Source organism: Triticum aestivum, chromosome 4A (genome assembly GCF_018294505.1).
Source record: "Triticum aestivum cultivar Chinese Spring chromosome 4A, IWGSC CS RefSeq v2.1, whole genome shotgun sequence".
In the NCBI taxonomy this organism is placed as follows: domain Eukaryota; kingdom Viridiplantae; phylum Streptophyta; class Magnoliopsida; order Poales; family Poaceae; genus Triticum; species Triticum aestivum.
In genome coordinates, this window is record NC_057803.1 from 726,421,667 (window position 1) to 726,440,228 (window position 18,562).

Below are 18,562 nucleotides of genomic sequence, written 5' to 3' on the forward strand. Positions count from 1 at the left end.
CTGCGATACCTGAAAGAGTCGTCAGTACTCAGCAATGCACCACTGTAACGCGAAAGGCTCTCGGATGTGGCAAGTGGAGTGGAAGTGGACTTGCAGTTGTCCATGTTGACGCGATGAAGGAGATCAAGTGCATACTTCTTCTACGTCAATGTCATGCCCCCTGACGCGGCGGCACGGAGGAGGACAGCGCGCGGCGGCGGAGAAGAAACTCGCGGCAGCGGCGGCGCGGAAGGATGACGCGCGGCGGCGGCGGATGGATCGGGCGGCGCGTAGTGTTAGCGCGGCGGCCCTGTGGCAATGGCGGCCACGCGGAAGATGGGATCGGGCGGCGGCGCGAGGGACGTGCGGCGGCGGCCGAACCTTGCTGATACCAAGTTGAAGAGGTAGGTTTAGGGTTTTGCGTGGGTGGCTAACATCCAGCCTCACGTCTCTTTATATAGATGATCATAATACAATTACATACGTATACAAATACGTGTACACTTACAATATGCTAGACCCTATTTTACAAAACATTCAAGGTTTTTTTGAAACTATGATGATTTTTATAGCAAATTTGGAAACTATGCACCCTAATGCAGAAAAATCAAAAGTATCACCCTGTCGGCCTCATGTTGGCCGAAGAGAGACTTTTCGGCCAACCGCTGGCCAAAAAGGCGTTTTCGGCCAACCGTTGGCCAAAAAGGCCTTTTCGGCCAACCGTTGGCCAAAAAGGCCTTTTCGGCCAACAGTTGGCCATAGAGTCCCACTTCGGCCAACACCGCTCTACTGTTTTAGAAAATTCATATCAATTAGGATTTTTAGTATCAATAGAGCAGGTGTTGCCCGAAGAGGGACTCTTTGGCCAACTATTGGCTGAAAAGCCCTTTTTGGCCAACGGTTGGCTGAAAAGTCTCTCTTCGGCCAACATGAGGCCGACAGGGTGATACTTTTGATTTTTTTGCATTAGGGTGTATAGTTTTTGAATTTGCTATAAAAATCATCATAGTTTAAAAAAATCAACATTCAAATTGTTGTGAGATTTCTTAGGTCATCAGGAAGGTTTCTGAGGACGCCCTAGCATCCCGGGTCGCCCCGTGGAGGCGCAGCCACCACCACCAACTGACTCCTTCCACAACACCAAGCCACCCAGCCGCCGCTGGAGGAGGCTATCAGACAGCGGACGGCGGCGGCGAGGTGTTCCCCGTCTCTTTTTCTTGGCCCTAGTAGTTCTTCTACCGTCGCCATGTGAATGGGCGAGCGTCGAAATGGTCGAGAGGCCAAATCCTGGAGTTGACCGTGGCACATCAAGATGACTGTTGTGGATTGCGGATCGCGGCGCACGTCCCGGCGTGGACTGTGGATCAGGCTGCGGACTGGTTCCCGCTGTAGTTCCAGGCGCTAGATCAAGTCACCCTGCGCAACTACTGTGGCCGTGCACGCATCACCCATGCTGTAGGTATGCGTGAATGGATCTGCTGGCGCGCTGGATCTGGTGGCCTGGTTGCGCCGGTCTGGCATGAATGGATCTCCGGATGTCGACCTCTTCGATCTGTCCGCTGACGAGTTCCGGTCTTCCTGACAAAGATCTATACGGATTGGCGTATGCTGCCCCTGGTTATCTAGATCAAAAAGGCTCAGGTCACCGCGCTCATATTATCAGCCAACATGTCTCCAAGAGGGCGCGACGCGAAGCTTCACTTTTTTATCGGAGTCATGGGACATGTTAAGTCAAGATTCCAAGGCATTGATAGAGGTGGAGAAAGTCATGATGGCTGCGATTGGAGGTCTTGAAGCATTGACGGGAAAGGTGCATTAGATGCGATTAAGACTGTGTGATGGGTGTTTGGTGACTTGCAACAGTGGCCTTGTCAAGCGGGGACGGCAACACTGGAGGACTGCAATTTTGGTGGTGCTTCACGAGTACAGATTCTTGAGTCCCAGGGTGAAAACCCACGGTCTGGCATTTATTGGTTGTACCTGGCAATGGCCTTGTTGAAGGCATTGTTTTTGGCGAACTCAAACTTTCTCTAGGTTGAAAACCCAAGATCTTCTGTCGGGCAACGACAACGATTGTGCCTTGTTTTCTTCTTGGAGATGTTGCTTTTGGAGAACTTTCAAATCAGGGTGTTGTCTTCGGTGGTGGTTATAGTGCCGCTATTGCTAGTGATTGATCACAATGGTGGGGCTTTTTTCCTTCTTCTTTTTATTTTATTTTTTGATTTTGTGTATCCTTGATGCCTTTGGACATCTTGTTGGTACAGAGGCCGGGTGTAATTGGTATCTTCGCGATATTAATATATTCCCTATCTCGAGAGAAAGTGTGCCATGATTTAGGTCTCCTGGCAGATAGTGTGTCCTTCAATGTACCGGCAGATAGTATGCGCTCTTTGCTGAAGTTCTAACGACAGTTTATATGACCTCATGTACTTGTGCCGGCTGTAACAAATGTCTCGACAGTTCATTTGCCCTTGTTCAGCTATTTCTCCTGGCAATTCACTACCCCCAATCAAGTGTTGTGGTGTAGTGAGTTAGAGGAATCGATTGACATGATTCTAGATGCTAATCTCTTGTTTTATACATCTAGATTACTGTATTTCAGCATTTTCAATGTTTTTGTATTTGTAGCAAATAATATTGATGAGCATAGAAAACTCATATAATTCTGAATTTTTGGTTTCTCGATTTTATAATTGGCTTGCACATTACGTGGATGCAAAGAACGAATCCCTTGTGTTAAGACGATTTGTTGTTCTTTATGACATCTGTCAATTTTGTTGGCCATCTTCAGGAGTTCCTTTCTGTTGTGTTGACAAGCAGAACACTGGTCATTTCCACCATTGATTGGAGAACTTATCCAACACAATTGGCCAACTTGATTAAGGCTTCTTATCCAGTTTGTTTTTAAAAGAAGTATATGATAAAGCCCCAAAGCTTATTACTTGAATAATGGTGCTTAGGAATCTCAGAAATAAAACTACCTGTTGGAGTATTCAGTTTTCATGTTGTGGAATTACCATTTAACACTGAGAAAGTAGGACAAAAGTGAGGATACACGTTTTGTTGGCATGCTTGCTGACTAGCATTATCTTTCCAGTAAACATGCATAATTTGGACAGTCAGAGTTTCCGACTTCCTAACTCAAGTCATCTGTTCATGTATGCCTCAGTGTGGGTAGCTCCTAATGTATGGTATCACAAGATTTCGTTGATTATGAGTGGCAAAGATATTATGATAGCAATCAATATTTATAGTTTGTTGCCATTGTAATCAAGAGATAGTTTGTTGCCATTGTAATCAAGAGTCTAAAAGATGCTTGACAAAACTATAGCCTCTAGAATGTTTTTCCTGATTTTATTGGTCCATCAATACATAATAATCTCTTGTTGTTTTTGGTATGACATTAATTGCCCTTGCATCTGGCTCATGTTATCGTAGGCATATCGTATATCATGGATGACTATAGTGCCATCGTTGATGGAGATAATACTACCTACCACGGAGAAAAACATTTCATGTGGATATAACTCTCTTAAGATCTTTGTATTTAGTGGGGAGATTCTGCCCTTAGTGCTGTGGAAGAGAGTCCATGAAGTTTAATCAAAGACTACTAACACAAATCTGTATGGAACAACAGAGTGAGAAAGTTACCCACCCAACTTTTTTTTCAGATGAGATCAAGTCGATTTTGTCTCTCTAATACATTGGTACTCTTACCGACTAATTTCACTGGACGCTGCCAGTGCGTATTAACACTACCTTGGCCAGCCGGCTGATATTTCCTAACTTGATTATTACTAAAATAGGATGCTTAAACATTTTTGTCGCGTTCACATAATTGAGGATGTTATCTGTGCCATCTTTATGCAGATAGGCTTTAAACTTTGTGAAAAATTTCATACAAAATTAGACTCGTGATAGTGAGTGCTTTGCTCCTGCTATGGATTTACATTTTTCCTCCCCAAAAATTAGGCTTGTGACAGGGAGTGCTTTGCTCCTGCTGTGGATGTACATGTTTCCTCCCAAAAATTGGGCTTGTGGTAGGGAGTGCTTTGCTCCTGCTATGGATTTACGTCATTTACAAGCCACAATTTTAGCGCTATCTATTAAATCTAAATTTAGGAGAATCATTGTAATGATTTGGTATGCCGTATGCCATAAGGATTAAGTTCTCGAGCTCTCTACTACCTCTTATGCCCGGAGATGAACATTAAAACTCAATTTGTGTTGTTTTTTGCATCCTGAGATGTTAAATTGGTCAAGAATTACTACACATAAGAGATAGATTGACTGCCAAAATCTGAGTGACATGTTAAATAGAACAACAGAAATAGCATACTTCTATCTCTAATATCCATCAATCTATGGGCTCAGTTGTGTCACTTTTCATCTCACTGGGAGCTTGAAATTACTATTGATTATTTCGTGTCATTTGTTCCGTTTATTACTCTGCAGAGGGACTGGTTGAAACTGAAGTCGTTTTGTTTGTTTTGTCTCTTTATTCAAATGTACTTGAGTTTCATGTTTCTAGATTGTACATTCTATGATTGCAAATATCTGCCTGCAATTTCAGAGCGTGAAGAAATAACCATTGTACCGATTGGATTTCCTATTGCAAAATTGTGATGTTTTTTCTTGGGATGCATGCTGGAATAGCAGATGCAGGTGAAATTTGTGTCAGTGGAGCATTTTTATTCAATGGTTATTTAGTTGATTTTCTTATGAGTGATCACACTGAAGGCAATGAAAATTCAACTTACTACAAAATGGGTGACTATGCTTAACAACTGATAGGGGAACTTGTTTTCCTTGGGAGAATGGACCTGATCGCCCCTAGGGCCTCATGGATTGCTGCTGTCGAACACGAAGAACAACATTGAACAAGAAAGAAGAAAACTAGGGTACAAGAGAAAAGATAAAAGATAAAAAGTTATCGACTGTGTGTTTGTTCAACCGACCATCACCTCTCATCTATATATAAGATGGTTGGACCTTCCATCTAACCTAACTCGGATTAGCAGGGCCAGAACTTCCGGAGGTCCAGATGTATCAAATAGCCCTCTTGTGATGAACATGGAGGTCGCAGACGATCTCAGATTCCGATGATTCCAAAAGTAAACTTGTTGTTCTCGTCGAGATGGATAACTTTCACGTTCAACACTTCTACATCAACAATCAAGTGAGTGTGCATTTGTGCCTGCAAAATTGAAAAAAATACTGCACCTCCAGTTTTCTGCGCGCGCCATGTGCAATGTTTCTGCAAATCCTGGAAATTTTGGGCTCCCCCGAAACTTCCAGGGCCAACTTCTGCAACACATTTTGGTTTTAACTTTTGCATAAAATATTGACAGAGATAATTCAAAAACTAATTTTTTTATCTTGACATGAGGAGGAATTTTCATATTTAACACCTTTTCATTTGAAGTCATTTAAATTGTGTTCTCTAGCATGCCATGCTCTGGTGTCAACATGTGCATCTCTATATTTCTTGAAACTTCCGCAGCCAAGCTCCGTTTTGGACCATCTTAATTTCCATGTAGATCATCTACGAGAGGACCATCTTAATATTGTTAATGCTTCAAGCCACTCTTTGCGACCATGCCATTTTTGAGCATCAACACACTCCATGAGAGGAACGAATCACCCTGCTGCCACCTTTGCCATAGTAGGCATGCTTCACCGGTGGCTCCTCCAGTGGCGGCAAGGTGAGGGGAAGGGAGGAAGGGGGTGGTGACGTCTGACTAGGGTTTTTCCTAGGTCACCGGAGGCGTGAGACGCATGGGGGGGGGGGGAGTGATACACCGAGCCAGAGAAAAAACACCAAGGTGGCTGCGAACAACATTTTGCGAACCTTGCTTTGGTTGCCTGCACCCTGGAAACCTCATGTGAGAAGCCAGCTAGATATCGAATCTTAGCCAGATTGATTGATTTCGCCAGATGGAGACGGGACACGAGACATAAGATACAGATTGATGGCAATACTCTCTCATGAGGTGTATGGTGTTTTATTTCTTCTAAAATTGTTCATTGATTAAAGGGGTTACACGAGTGTATATAGCAGCTAAACCGGCCTACACTAATCATACTCAGTGATTATTTCTAAGTCAATACCAGATAAGGCCACCACATCGTGGTTAATCCCAACATCAGTGATCCTTCGGATGTGCATAATCGAGGGGGGGTAGACCGTCGCAGGACGACCCGAGGAGAAACCTTTGGCCAACCATGATCGCAGATGGCGGCGATGTGCAGCAAGGACTAGCTATGACACTCAAGGCAAGGCGTCTGAAATATTTCTGGTAGAACTTGGTCTAAAACTTCCACGGTCATGTTACCAGCGAGCACACTAATATTTTCTAGCTCGGTGATGACAAAATTGTGCTCCACTGAAAGTCATTGTTTGAGCGCTTTACTCCAACGAAGGACGACTTGTAGGCCAAATAGTACGTGTAGTTTTATTTCCGATACCTCCTAGCCCTAGATTAAACTCGCTTTGATGGACTCTTTTGTATGAGCTTAGACGATAGATTTTTTTGGCATAAATAGATATTCAGAAATCTCACAACTTTCCAAGACCACATTTCATGGACATGTATATTGATGTAGATGCTCTTCGTTGCCTTTTATGGAGCATAGATATATCTTCTCTAGGCCGCTGCCTCGTCGGTGTCCAATGTGTCTGCATGTGCACTGTAATTGTCTGTTAGAGGGTGTAGGGTTCGGCTCACTGGCAAGGTACCCAATAGGGTTATTGTGCAGAGCCTATAAATGAGTGTTATGTGTCCTTGTGCACAAGCAGCTTCAGTAATATTTATAGCAATATAAAAAGACTCAAAGGGGCAGATCCAATTAATCTCGGCCATCAAATCATGTCAATCCAACGGCCTAGACTGCTTCAATGTCGAGCGCTCAACGTGTTTAGCGTGCAGTTAATTTCATGCCAAATATAGTGCTAATCACATAATAACACACAAATAATATCCTACTTAATATTCGCATGCACTTAATATACTTCCAAATTAACGTGCATTGCACGTACACATTGACTAGTTATATTTAGGATGCCAATATCTGGGGAATAGCAGCTGTGGGGCTAAGCTGCAGCGAACAGCCACGTCATACTACTTTCCTGGAAAGAGTTCCCCCCAGCTAACCTGCAGCGAACCCCCTCCTCTCTCATATATAATACTCACTTTGATGTCCCTCGTAACCTGCACTAGTTGGGAATGACATGCTAAAAAGAAATCGAAAACCAAATTCCTGTAGGATGGGAATAGCCATCCTACTGCACGCATTACTGAAAAAACAACAACAAAACTTTGTAAAATGCCAAGTGACATTGATTCTAAACTACCATGCAAAAATTCCAATTATTGACAAAAATTACAATGCCTTGAACACAAAAATCCAGTTATTCTAAATTTGAATAATGCCATACAAAAAGAAAATTACCATGATATGCCAAAAAAAATGTCATGCTCTATGGGAAAAGGCTGTCCTCTTTATAATAAAAATGGCATGATGTTCTGCTCCGCCTTCAACACTGTTCTACGAGGAGCTGAAAATAGCTAAGTGAAGAAACGAGGGACGATGCAATGTGTGCCATCAGCCATCCAGATAGCTTTGCTAACTTCAGCAGGCTACACAAATGATGTTATGTATTTCATGGCATTTGTATTCTTCTGTTCATCCAACAACCATTGGCCATGCATTTTCTGCTAGAAGAATTGCACAACCTCATGCATAATGGCCTGTTTGTATAACAGTCGTATACCATATGTTTTCATTCATAAGCATAGAACTTCTGCTATAGGAAATGCAACAATCATCCAATATTGTACCCGATATCAGCACATTGTTGATCTGGTGTAAAGAAACTTGATCAAAAAACAGAAGCCAGTAAGTAGTTCACATATAGTAATGATTAAAACGGCATATTGATAAATACATAACATCATTTGCAAGGTAGTCCTAGGGTAGGTAATCTCCTGAGTCATCAAAACAACCATGTAGACAAGTTTAGTATGATAGCTGACGCAAATTAATCTAGTAACTATAGATAATTGGGGATTTGGAGCTGCAACAAACATAAAGAGCCAATGTCTCAAGCATGGGTGTGACCGTCGGTTCAACCGGTTTCTCCTTTGTTCTGCGAGAAAGAGTATGTGTTTTATTCCTTGAAAACAGGATTACAATCAGCTAGTACGCACCTAGAGATACAATCCGAGGGCCGGGTTGATGTAACAAAAAAACCCTGTGTGACCCTCTGTTCTAACAAAGTTTGCCAAGTAGTCGCGGCAACAATAGTCTGGTGTATATGGAGCTAACGATGTGATCTGGTTCAGCTGGTTTCTTGGTCGAATTCATCATTGTTGGACATCAACATTGTTGACGCGTGCTCCTCCTTAATACCTTCCACATTGAAAAGAAGACGGGTTCCAAATTAATCAAACAAAGGAGCAAAAAGGTTTGTAAGCATGGAAAGTGTCTTATAGGTTGCATGGTTGCTAGAGAAAACATTGACAAGGAAATTCGTTCAAGGAAGCGTCACCTTACCGTGAATGCACCCAGTGCTTATCTAAAATATAGAGATAGGAAGAGAAAAAGAAACAAGTATTGAATTTTAGGAAGAAACTACATCAAAGTCCTAAGTATCCGCAATACGCAAACATTTGACCCATTAAATTTTTCTTATGTTGTGTTCTAAACCTATCATCCAATTTATCAGTCAATGTTATGCTTGATATTCTGGTTTATATCCGATCTACGAATGACAACAATTATGCATCACGGTATCACATTATGAAATTAATGCCCAATTTTAATAGTCTTGCATATGAAATACATTTCTTATGTGAAAAAGAAGATAAGATCTCTGGGCATTAATTCCAACTTATGAACAACATAGTGCCACATTCCAGACATGACTACAACAAAAAAAGGACTAAACATGCAGGTCAATTATCCTAAAAGTGGCATGACAACACATTACATGCGCTACTATCTTTACTTGGGCTTTGCATCATGGTTAATGCAAAATATCATGGTGAACTTCAAAGGAGAAGGACGATGAGAAATGTATCATAGACCTTTACATAATATCAACGCAAAATTATATAGAGCCAACAACTTCCAACCTTGAACATCATTATATTTGGAGTGTGTGTGTGTGTGTGTGTGTGTGTGTGTGTGTGTGTGTGCGCGCGCGCGCATATGTAGCACCCCATCATCACTCTGTCTTGTATCTTGACGGCCCATCAGTCCGGCCCACACCAATAGACCGAACGCCCGAGGACCCCCTAGTCCAGGACTCCCACAGTAGCCCCTGAACCAGTCTTCAATGATGATATATTCGACGCTCAGATTGTCTTCGGCATTGCAAGGCGGGTTCCTTAAAGAATACACATCGGCTTTCCTCTGTAAAAGAATTGTATCTGGCTTTTCATAATAAACACAACCCTTAGCCGCGAAGGCAGGATAAAAAAATAAGAATAGTGTCTTTTACTGACAACTTTTTCGACAAAGCGTTAGACTTGACCCTTCGGCATTTTGAACCGTTTTCACACCCCGCCTTTCGTGTTTCGAGGCTACACCTCATTGGCACATCCTATCAAAACAGAGATCGTTCCCACTTAATACGGAAATGCATATCAATGATATTTGGGTAATCCAACGACGCACGCCTTCATTGGGAATAGGCGAGATTCAAGGCACGAGTGGGGGGCGGTTGATATTTTTACTGCCTATAGGAGGGTAAGGGACTCCCACTTTCCTCCCCATGCCTTCACATCTCCTCATCTTTCCAATCTCCCAAGCTCTCTGCGCCCGCAAAGTCTCCGTCTTTCTCACCACCACCACCTACTCCGACCATGTCCGGAGCTGGCTCCAAAGGCAAGTGAGAGGCCTCCTCCGTGATGGATAAGGAGATAACAGATCTCCGGAGTGTGGGGTACCTCGCCGCTAATATCAAGCACCGGCTTCCCCCTGAAGGTCAAGTCATTCCCACTCCGGAGCCCGGCGAACAGGTCGTCTTCCTTCCCCACTTCCTTAGAGGGTTAGGTTTTCCACTCCACCCTTTCGTTCGCGGACTCATGTACTACTACGGACTAGATTTTCACGATCTAGCCCCGAACTCATTCCTCCACATATCGGCGTTCATAGTCGTGTGTGAGGCTCTCCTCCGCGTCCACCCACACTTCGACCTATGGCTCAAGGTCATCAACATGAAGCGGAAGGTGGTCGACGGGCAACCCGCGGACTGCAACAGAGCTATGATTAGCAAGCTGCCGAACACCACTTGTCCAAAGGGGGCCTTTGTGGAGACCGTGAAGATCTGGCAATAGGAGTGGTTCTATATCACCGGGCCGCGCCGCACTAATTGGGCGGCCATTCCGGAGTACAGATCCGGGCCCCCCATGAGGCTCGCCTCCTGGAACACGAAGGGCCACGACTGGGGGTCCTGGACGGAGGTGATGGCGCTGCAGACGCGCGTTACCAACGTGCCGGGGAAGAACGTTGGTCTAACCAACGTGGTTCAGATCATGCTCTTCCACCGCATTCTCCCCTGCCAGCGCCGGGCTTCCCCCATGTGGGATCACCGACTACATTGGCCTACATGTCATATCCGTCTCTTCCTTGCATGGGCATGGTGGTTAATGCTGTTATAGTTGCGGCTCGTGAGGGTCTTATCCATCTCGTTCCTTCTCTGGCTCTAAGTCAAGGACTACATGAGGCGCGCTGCGAATGTTGAATTGTAGATCGGCTCTAGGCCCATATAAGAAAATAATTCGTGGAAATTCTAAAGGCCCATTTGGGATTTCTTCACATGGTGGGTAATTTAGTACCACCTTGGAAGGAGAGTTGAGACCAATATGTAAGGGATTCTCTTTCACTTCAGATTGGAGAATAACAAGACATGTGGTACACGCGTGATCCTCTGCTTCCGGCAGCACGTGTGCACGATGTGTTTTCTAAATGAGTTAAGGATTGACCTATGTGAGGTGTGCACGTTATTTTTACTAGGTGAAAACGAATATTCCAGCGCATGTTACATGTGTGTAGGTTTAACATGAATTTACCCAGATTCCTTGAAAAAAATTCATAATTTACCCCATGCCCAGTGCACCCCGTCGGGCCTTCGTAGGCAAGTCTCTAACCTTAGTGGCTTTTCTGTCTTGCGGCTTCACCAGCGAACTCTCCAGGCGCTACTGCCCGATGATGGATCTCATACTGCACACCAACGACGGCATGCTCTCCGTGACATACACACCACCTACTACCACTCCAAGATTTTGTGGGGCCCCTATGATGGGCACTGGCCCCACCACCGTAGTGTGCGTCTGTAACACCTTCCCACTGCCCCGTGGGAGTGGTTGTTGTTCAGGAGCACCTGTTCACAATTATGCTAGGCATGATTTGGTGCATGGTGATGGGTTTGCTTCCATTGGATCTTCCGGAATTGACAACACATATTGTCTTTTTCATGATGCCTCCTAATCCCCCCCCCCCCCCCAATTTAGAATGTGACTGCTTACGTCATGTTGGTTGTCTTGTATATGATGGCCATATGAGAGTGGAATTTCTACTATGCACGTTCAAAAGCACATCTACCTCGGTGAATCCTAATACTCTTCGTGGGCCGAATATGTTCCTCGGCTTGGTGATGCTAGCATGCCCCATGTGTGTTTGTGAGGCTTTATTACAAGTTTTGGCTTGGTCCATCTTAATTGTCGCAATATAATGCAACAACTTGAGTACCTTTCACCCTGCCAAAAAAACTTGAGTACGATTTCAACATTTCTTTTGATGCATCATATCTTTCTTTCATGTTGTCGCTTTATTGTCAAAACAGTGATCACGAGCTATATATATATATATATATATATATATATATATATATATATATATATATATATATATATATATATATATATATATATATATATATATATATATAACAAAATTGAAATGAAATGTCAACTAGATGATAAGTAAACACAGAGGCACAAGTAGGATTTGTTTACTGGGGCGCCAAGCCAAGCTAGTAAAAAACACAATGAAAAAATAACTATCACAATATGCTGCCTCAGGTTAAGAGAAAAAAACCACTAAATTTGGATTAGCTTACTTGAAATAATGTATAAACATCAATTTGTTTGTGCAATGGCCAATAATCTGATTCTTTTTATCAAAGTGGCTTAGCTACTAATTTTCTTTCAATGTAGATTGTCATGCAGTGTAGTCATCTCCCGTTTTATTTTGGGGACTCAAAGTAACATGGTTAAAACTGAATTCCTCTTTATTGCGTTTGGCAGTGTATTTCTGTTCATAGATGTTAAACTACAAGTTTCGGAATTAGCATTATATGGGAGATAACTGAAAGAAATAGAATATGTTGAGTATTTTTGACATGCAAGATCAAAATTGACAAATATTAGTTCGTAGACAATATAGATAGTGCTAACTATGGGTAATTGCTTAGTTAGTGGCTGGAGAATGTGATTCAGTGCAGCCATTGGACATTGGCAGGTCATCGTCCTAGCACCGACGAATGATTCACATTTGACTGCTAGAACGGAGGCAAGAGGCGACAGAGGTGAAGGGCTACTACAACACAACACTGGTTAAATCATGGGCCCAGGGATACACATCGGCCTTCTAAACTAGAAAGGAGAATAATAGTAATTTTTAGGGTTGTCGCAAACATAGGTTAACCCAAAATCACAAATTAAGGTGTACCCCTTACAAAGGTCACACTCACATCCTCTGGTGGTGTCAAGTGGCGCACCTTATGCATGACATTTGTCACAACTTGGGAGTTTTGTGCTTTTTTTGTTAGATTCTTTTTCTCAAAACGTTTATCTCTTGAATCATGCATCCAGATCGTGAATCATTTTCACCATCATTCCCCATGTCAAGATCTTCAAGACTAGATCTCATGTTAATAGGTTTGAAGGAACTTCTTTTCCAAAAAAAGAATCGTAGTCAAGGAAACAAAATGAAAAGTAAAAAAATGAAACCAGGAAAAACCGGAAACATTAAGAAAAAAAATGAAAACACAACTGTGCTTTTCATTTCTTGTAAAAGCACAACTTTGGTTTTTCACTTTTTGGGAAGCACAATTTTGCTTCACGCGAAAACAGAACTGTGCTTTTCACTTTCGAAAAGCGCAGTTTTGCTTCACGCGAAAACACAACTGTGCTTTTCACTTTCAAAAAGCGCACTTGTGCATCACCATGAAACATAGTTGTTCTTTTTCACACTCTGTGCTGCAGGCAAGAGTAAACATAGGGAAAATAACAAAATCTATAAACCAAAAAATGCATCCTAAAATCAAAATGTATCATGCTTCTACGTGTGAGCTCAACGCACGACATGCGGCGGGGCTAGGCACACCAGACGACACACTGGAGAGGCTCATGCGGTGTCTGTGGATTAGTCTCTCCCACATTATATCATGGGAGAGCTGTTGCGCTTCGCTAGGGCCCATGAAGGCCGCCTACGAAAACAACTAGTCACGAGTGAGCTTCCTGATGGGTCTTTTCTTTTTTCTGCTTTATATACGTTAGGGAGATAGGGGGGGGGGGTCAAGTGTGTTATGGTAAATTACGTACTACATGTTCAGCTTTTGCTCCCCCGAAATAAACATGTTGCTTCCCCCGCTCGGCTTCACCACTTTTTTAGGAGGGAGGGGGGGGGGTGACGCACTCCATCGATGACGAGGCATACACACCCAAGACCCTAGGCGTCGTGCCGGTGCTTCCCCTGCATCGATCCGAGGAGCCTAGCGTTACAAATTCAGAGTCAGAAAGGGGGTGTTGAAAATACAACGGGAGAGAAATCGACAGTCGATCGCGGAGGCCAGTGCAAGGGAGAGGAAGTGCAGGTGCGATGTGGCGGGAGAGAGGAGAGGATGTCGCCGTAGGTGAAGCGGCGCTCGCCATCGCCGGCGTGGACGACGGAGAGGCGGTGTGTGTTACCAACACGCGGCACGGTCGAACGCGTGATAGATGCAACACGGATACTCCCCAGCCGCTGTCGGCGCCACCGCTCTTACGCCGACGTGAGATTTTGGGTCGCCGCCTCGCCGCGAGCTGGTAGAGAAGTAAAGCAAACTGAAACCCAAAGTGGATGCAGACGCGCAGACCCGCCTCCGCAGCTTACTCCAGTGCGGAGAATGCGTCTTTGAGTCTCTGTTTGCATACATAACTGCTTTCCCCAACGCAAAACATCTGGTAACAGGCATAGAAAACATCTGGTAACTCGTTATGAAAAAGATTGGTACCTCATTATAAAAATGTGGCGATCATGTGTTGGAAATCTGGTAACTAGTGTGGATGGAAAACCATTCAGCCGAAACATGTCAACATGGGATCTTGTTTTCAAGCCCTCGTAGAACCAAACTTGTCAGTGAACATGGATCACCAATTAAATTAACGGTTTATGAGATAAATCATTTAGAACATAACTTTATTAGTTACAATGATGATGACAACATAAGGTGGATGATTCCTACATGCACTAGAAACCAATCCCCATCTAAGACAAAATGGGGCACGACGTCCCCACCTAGATTTCCTCTACCATTAAAAAAGTGCATTAATTACATAATTTAGTGAAACTGTGATGTATGATTCTTTGTCATTCACATACTGAATATGGACCTTTTTCCAAAAGAAAGCATATCGAATATGAACCAGAATAATGGAAACCAATGATTGATATGTCGGGCATCGTGTCCGAAACACACTTTAAGAATTATATAGCAGGTTACTATGTGTGGACTGTCGATATTTAGGAACTTGATGTATTTTCTTCCTAAAAAAATCCATATCTGCTTTTCTTTCTTTTTTCTCTTTATTTAATATAAGCAATCGGTGCATTCACCGATGCATAGTTTCACATTCTATTTATGTTCATCTACTATCACTCAAGACTATCTCCTCGCTTTTTCTTCAGTTTCCTCAAATTTGAGTGTGATGCAAGTGTTCCAACTAGTAGAAGTGGATGCTACTGTTTAAGTCATGATGGGGCAGTATATATGTGTGCCGCACACGCGTGCACACACACCAAACATCATGATATTCATTGTTGGAAGTTGTTGGCTCAGTGCAATTTTGCATTGATATTATGTAAAGGTTTAAAACTCTATAGGAAATGTTTATGGTGCTTCTTCTTTGGTGTTAGAAAAAGATATTGTGCAGGAAATGGTTATGGTGATTGTTGTATGAAAAAATGGCATATCTCATTATGGACATATGAATACATGACGTGTTCATAAGACATTGAATAATTGCTCTCCCACAACCCACATTTTCAATTTTTAGCCTCCTCCCATTTTTGCTCATCGGGTGTTCATAAAAAAAGTTTTTGATTTCTGGTGTGATCAATACCATTATGAACCAATTTGAAAAAAAATTCCAGATCCTTCCAAAACCAACTTTTTTGAACTACATAAAGGCTAGTAATATCATCACCCCTTTCATGATTACTCATGTTCATAGTTGAACAATTTTTTTGGACAGTGTCTATACACCTGAACTAGGTAACACAAGAATTGTACTGTAAATGATGGCAAAAGAATTTTGTGAGAATCATATGACACAACGAGCAAGCAACAGTGTATTTAGAACATATGATCCACACACCCCGCTATAATTTTGAGCCTCTTAGATTGTGATGGATGAATAATTGATGATTGGTGTGGGAACTTAAATAGTATTATAGATCATGTAAGGCGTCTCCATGATTTGATTCTACAAGTTGAAAGGCTGCTTGCATATTCTAATTAATGTATCAAGGGAACAAAGTAAATTATAAAAAAGATGAAAGGGTTGTAAATTGTGAAAACTTGTGAGCTTGACATAAAAATCCATTGCTTCAGTCTACTACATTATGTTATGATGCCAATCTGATCATGTTATAATGAGTAAGTTGGCTTTTAGAATTCCTTGCTGGTACTTGGTTTGGAGGGTGTGGGTATTAAAAACACTATGTCAGGTTAGAAGGAAACCTTCCGCTTTATGGTTTCCATGACCCTGCATCCTTCGTCAACTCCATTCAGAAGCCACGTGTCGTCATCATGCTTGTCAAGGCCGGTGCTCCGGTTGACCAGACCATCACAACACACCTGGAGCAGGGTGACTGCATCATTGATGGAGGAACTGAGTGGTATGAGAACACAGAAAGGAGTGAGAAGGTGATGGATGAGCGTGGACTCCTCTACCTCGGGATGGCTGTTTTCGGAGGAGAGGAGGGTGCCCACCATGGCCCCTCCATGATGCCTGGAGGCTCACTGGAGGCGTACCAGTACATTAAAGTCATTCTTCTCAAGGTGTCTGCTCAGGTCCCTGACAACGGCTGGCGTGTCACATACATTTGGAAGGGTGACTCAAATACTTTGTTAAGATGGTTCACAGTGGTATTGAGTAAGATGACATGCAAATGGTCGATGAGGCATATGGCATTCTCAAGTCAGTTGGTAAGCTCACAAACGGTGAGATGCAGCAGGTTTTCGCCGAGTGGAACAAGGGTGAGTTCCTCAGTTTCTTGGTCGAGATCATTGCTGATATCTTCAGCATCAAGGATGAACAGGGTGAGGGCTACTTGGTCGACAAGGTCCTGGACAAGACCAGGATGAAGGGAACCGGGAGTGGATAGTTTAGCAGGCTGATAAGCTCCCTGCGGCTGCTACTAGTCCTACCACCGAGGCGTCCTTGGACTCCAGGACCTCAAGGTTCCTCAGCGGGCTGAGGGATGAGATGGTGGCTACTTCTAAGATCTTCTAGGTGACTACAATAGCGAAGAAACTGTTGACAAGGCACATTGTGCAAGGATGTGAGGAAAGCCCTCTACGCCTCCAAGATCTGCAGCTACGCCCAGGCCCTAAACATCATCAAGGACAAGAGCACAGAGAAAGGATTGAGCTTAAACCTTGGCGAGCTGGCCAGGATCTGGAAGGGCGGGTGCAGCATCCGCGCCAGCACTAGTAGAAAACAGGGCACCAGTCCCGGTTCTGAAGTGCCTTTAGTCCCGGTTCTACAACTGAGACTAAGCAATCGGGACTAAAGGCCCTCAATTTTAGTCCCGGTTGTCTTACGAACCGGGACTAAAGGAGCTCCACGTGGCCGCTGTGGGGATCCCAGGCAGGAGGACCTTTAGTCCTGGTTGGTAACAACAACCAGGACTAAAAGGCAGCCATGCATCAGCAGCTGCCAAGCGCTGTTTTTTTGAAAGGAGGGGTTTAGGGGTTTCATATTGTGTTTCCCCCTTTTCTTTTTGTGTTTACCATTCGAATCTTTTACATTTAGGGTTTTCGTTTTTATTTTATGTTTTTCATTCAACTCGGCGCTAGGTACTACATATAGCAATGAAGGAACCATTACACAACATCGTCAGGAATATATAGAGAGAAGTGACCTCTCTTTATCCATGCTTGTCAAAAACAAGTTTTCATATATCTATTCAACGCTACTACATATAGTACACGTTCATGCATATATATAGTACAACGTATCTTACGATCCCTAACATCTACCAAAATCGCATTGCAGTTCCGATGGTATTCTTCGTCTGTAGGTATGACATGTTCAAGAAAGAATCCCGCCAATTCCTCTTGAATTGCTCGTATGCGATCATTTGGTAGGAGTTCGTCCCGCATCTGCATGATCTAATTTAAAGAAGGGGGGGGGGGTCAATACATATATATATATATATAATTCAACACAATTGGTGGTAATAAAATAAAATTGTGAATGTTGTTTACGTACTCAAGTTTCCATGAAGATCTGCCATGCTCAGAGGTCGTCTGGTGAATGAACTCGCAAACGTAGGATCCACATAAATTATTCCCGGGTGCCTACCTCAAGCACTTTACGAGAATATAGTTCAATCAAAATGATAATCAAGCATGATAATGGTATTGAAACTAGAGTCAATGAGAGATGCGTGGAACTAGCTAGTACTACTTACTTTCGGGTGTTGAAATCACAACTCCTTTTTCCATTCACCCCTAGCCTCCTTAGGCTCTTTACAGCTCGAGTCCAAGAAAATTACTACTCCCGCATCAAGTTGAATGACTAGCAAAATAAAGTGAAACTGCGCACACATAACTCATCAATTACACTTAACCTCGAGTAAGAAAAACATAATGTGCACAAGAGAGTAACACTCAACTGATGTTCTAAGAAAATAGTATTTCCCTGCTGGTCTGTTGTCCAATTAACGCGTTCAACAAGTTTTTCTCTATATCCTTGGTTTTTTACCATATATTCATTTAGGGTATTTGGGTTAATGAACCCAATGTCATAGATTTGTCCTCTTTTGCATTCGAGGATCTTCAATCTGCATAATATAGTGACTCAGCATTCTACCGGGCCGCACTCTAGGACATTGCCCGACTCAGCGTTGCGCACGCAATGGCTGCGGAAGGCGGCAACGACCTTGTCTCTGCCGCCGCCTCACATTCCTGCCGCATCATCACCGCACTTTCTTGCCCTTCCACCAGCATGTATAGAGACAAAGGGCCACACGTGCCACTCACCTGCATGCTTTGGGAAGCCTGGAGAAAAACATTTCATGTGTA

At 43.2% G+C, this 18,562-nt stretch overlaps 1 pseudogene; it reads left to right on the plus strand.

Annotated features, from left to right (window-relative positions):
- The first annotated feature begins 297 nt into the window (after positions 1-297).
- LOC123084430 (6-phosphogluconate dehydrogenase, decarboxylating 1-like) lies at positions 298-17,046 on the plus strand (annotated as a pseudogene).
- The last annotated feature ends 1,516 nt before the right edge of the window (positions 17,047-18,562 follow it).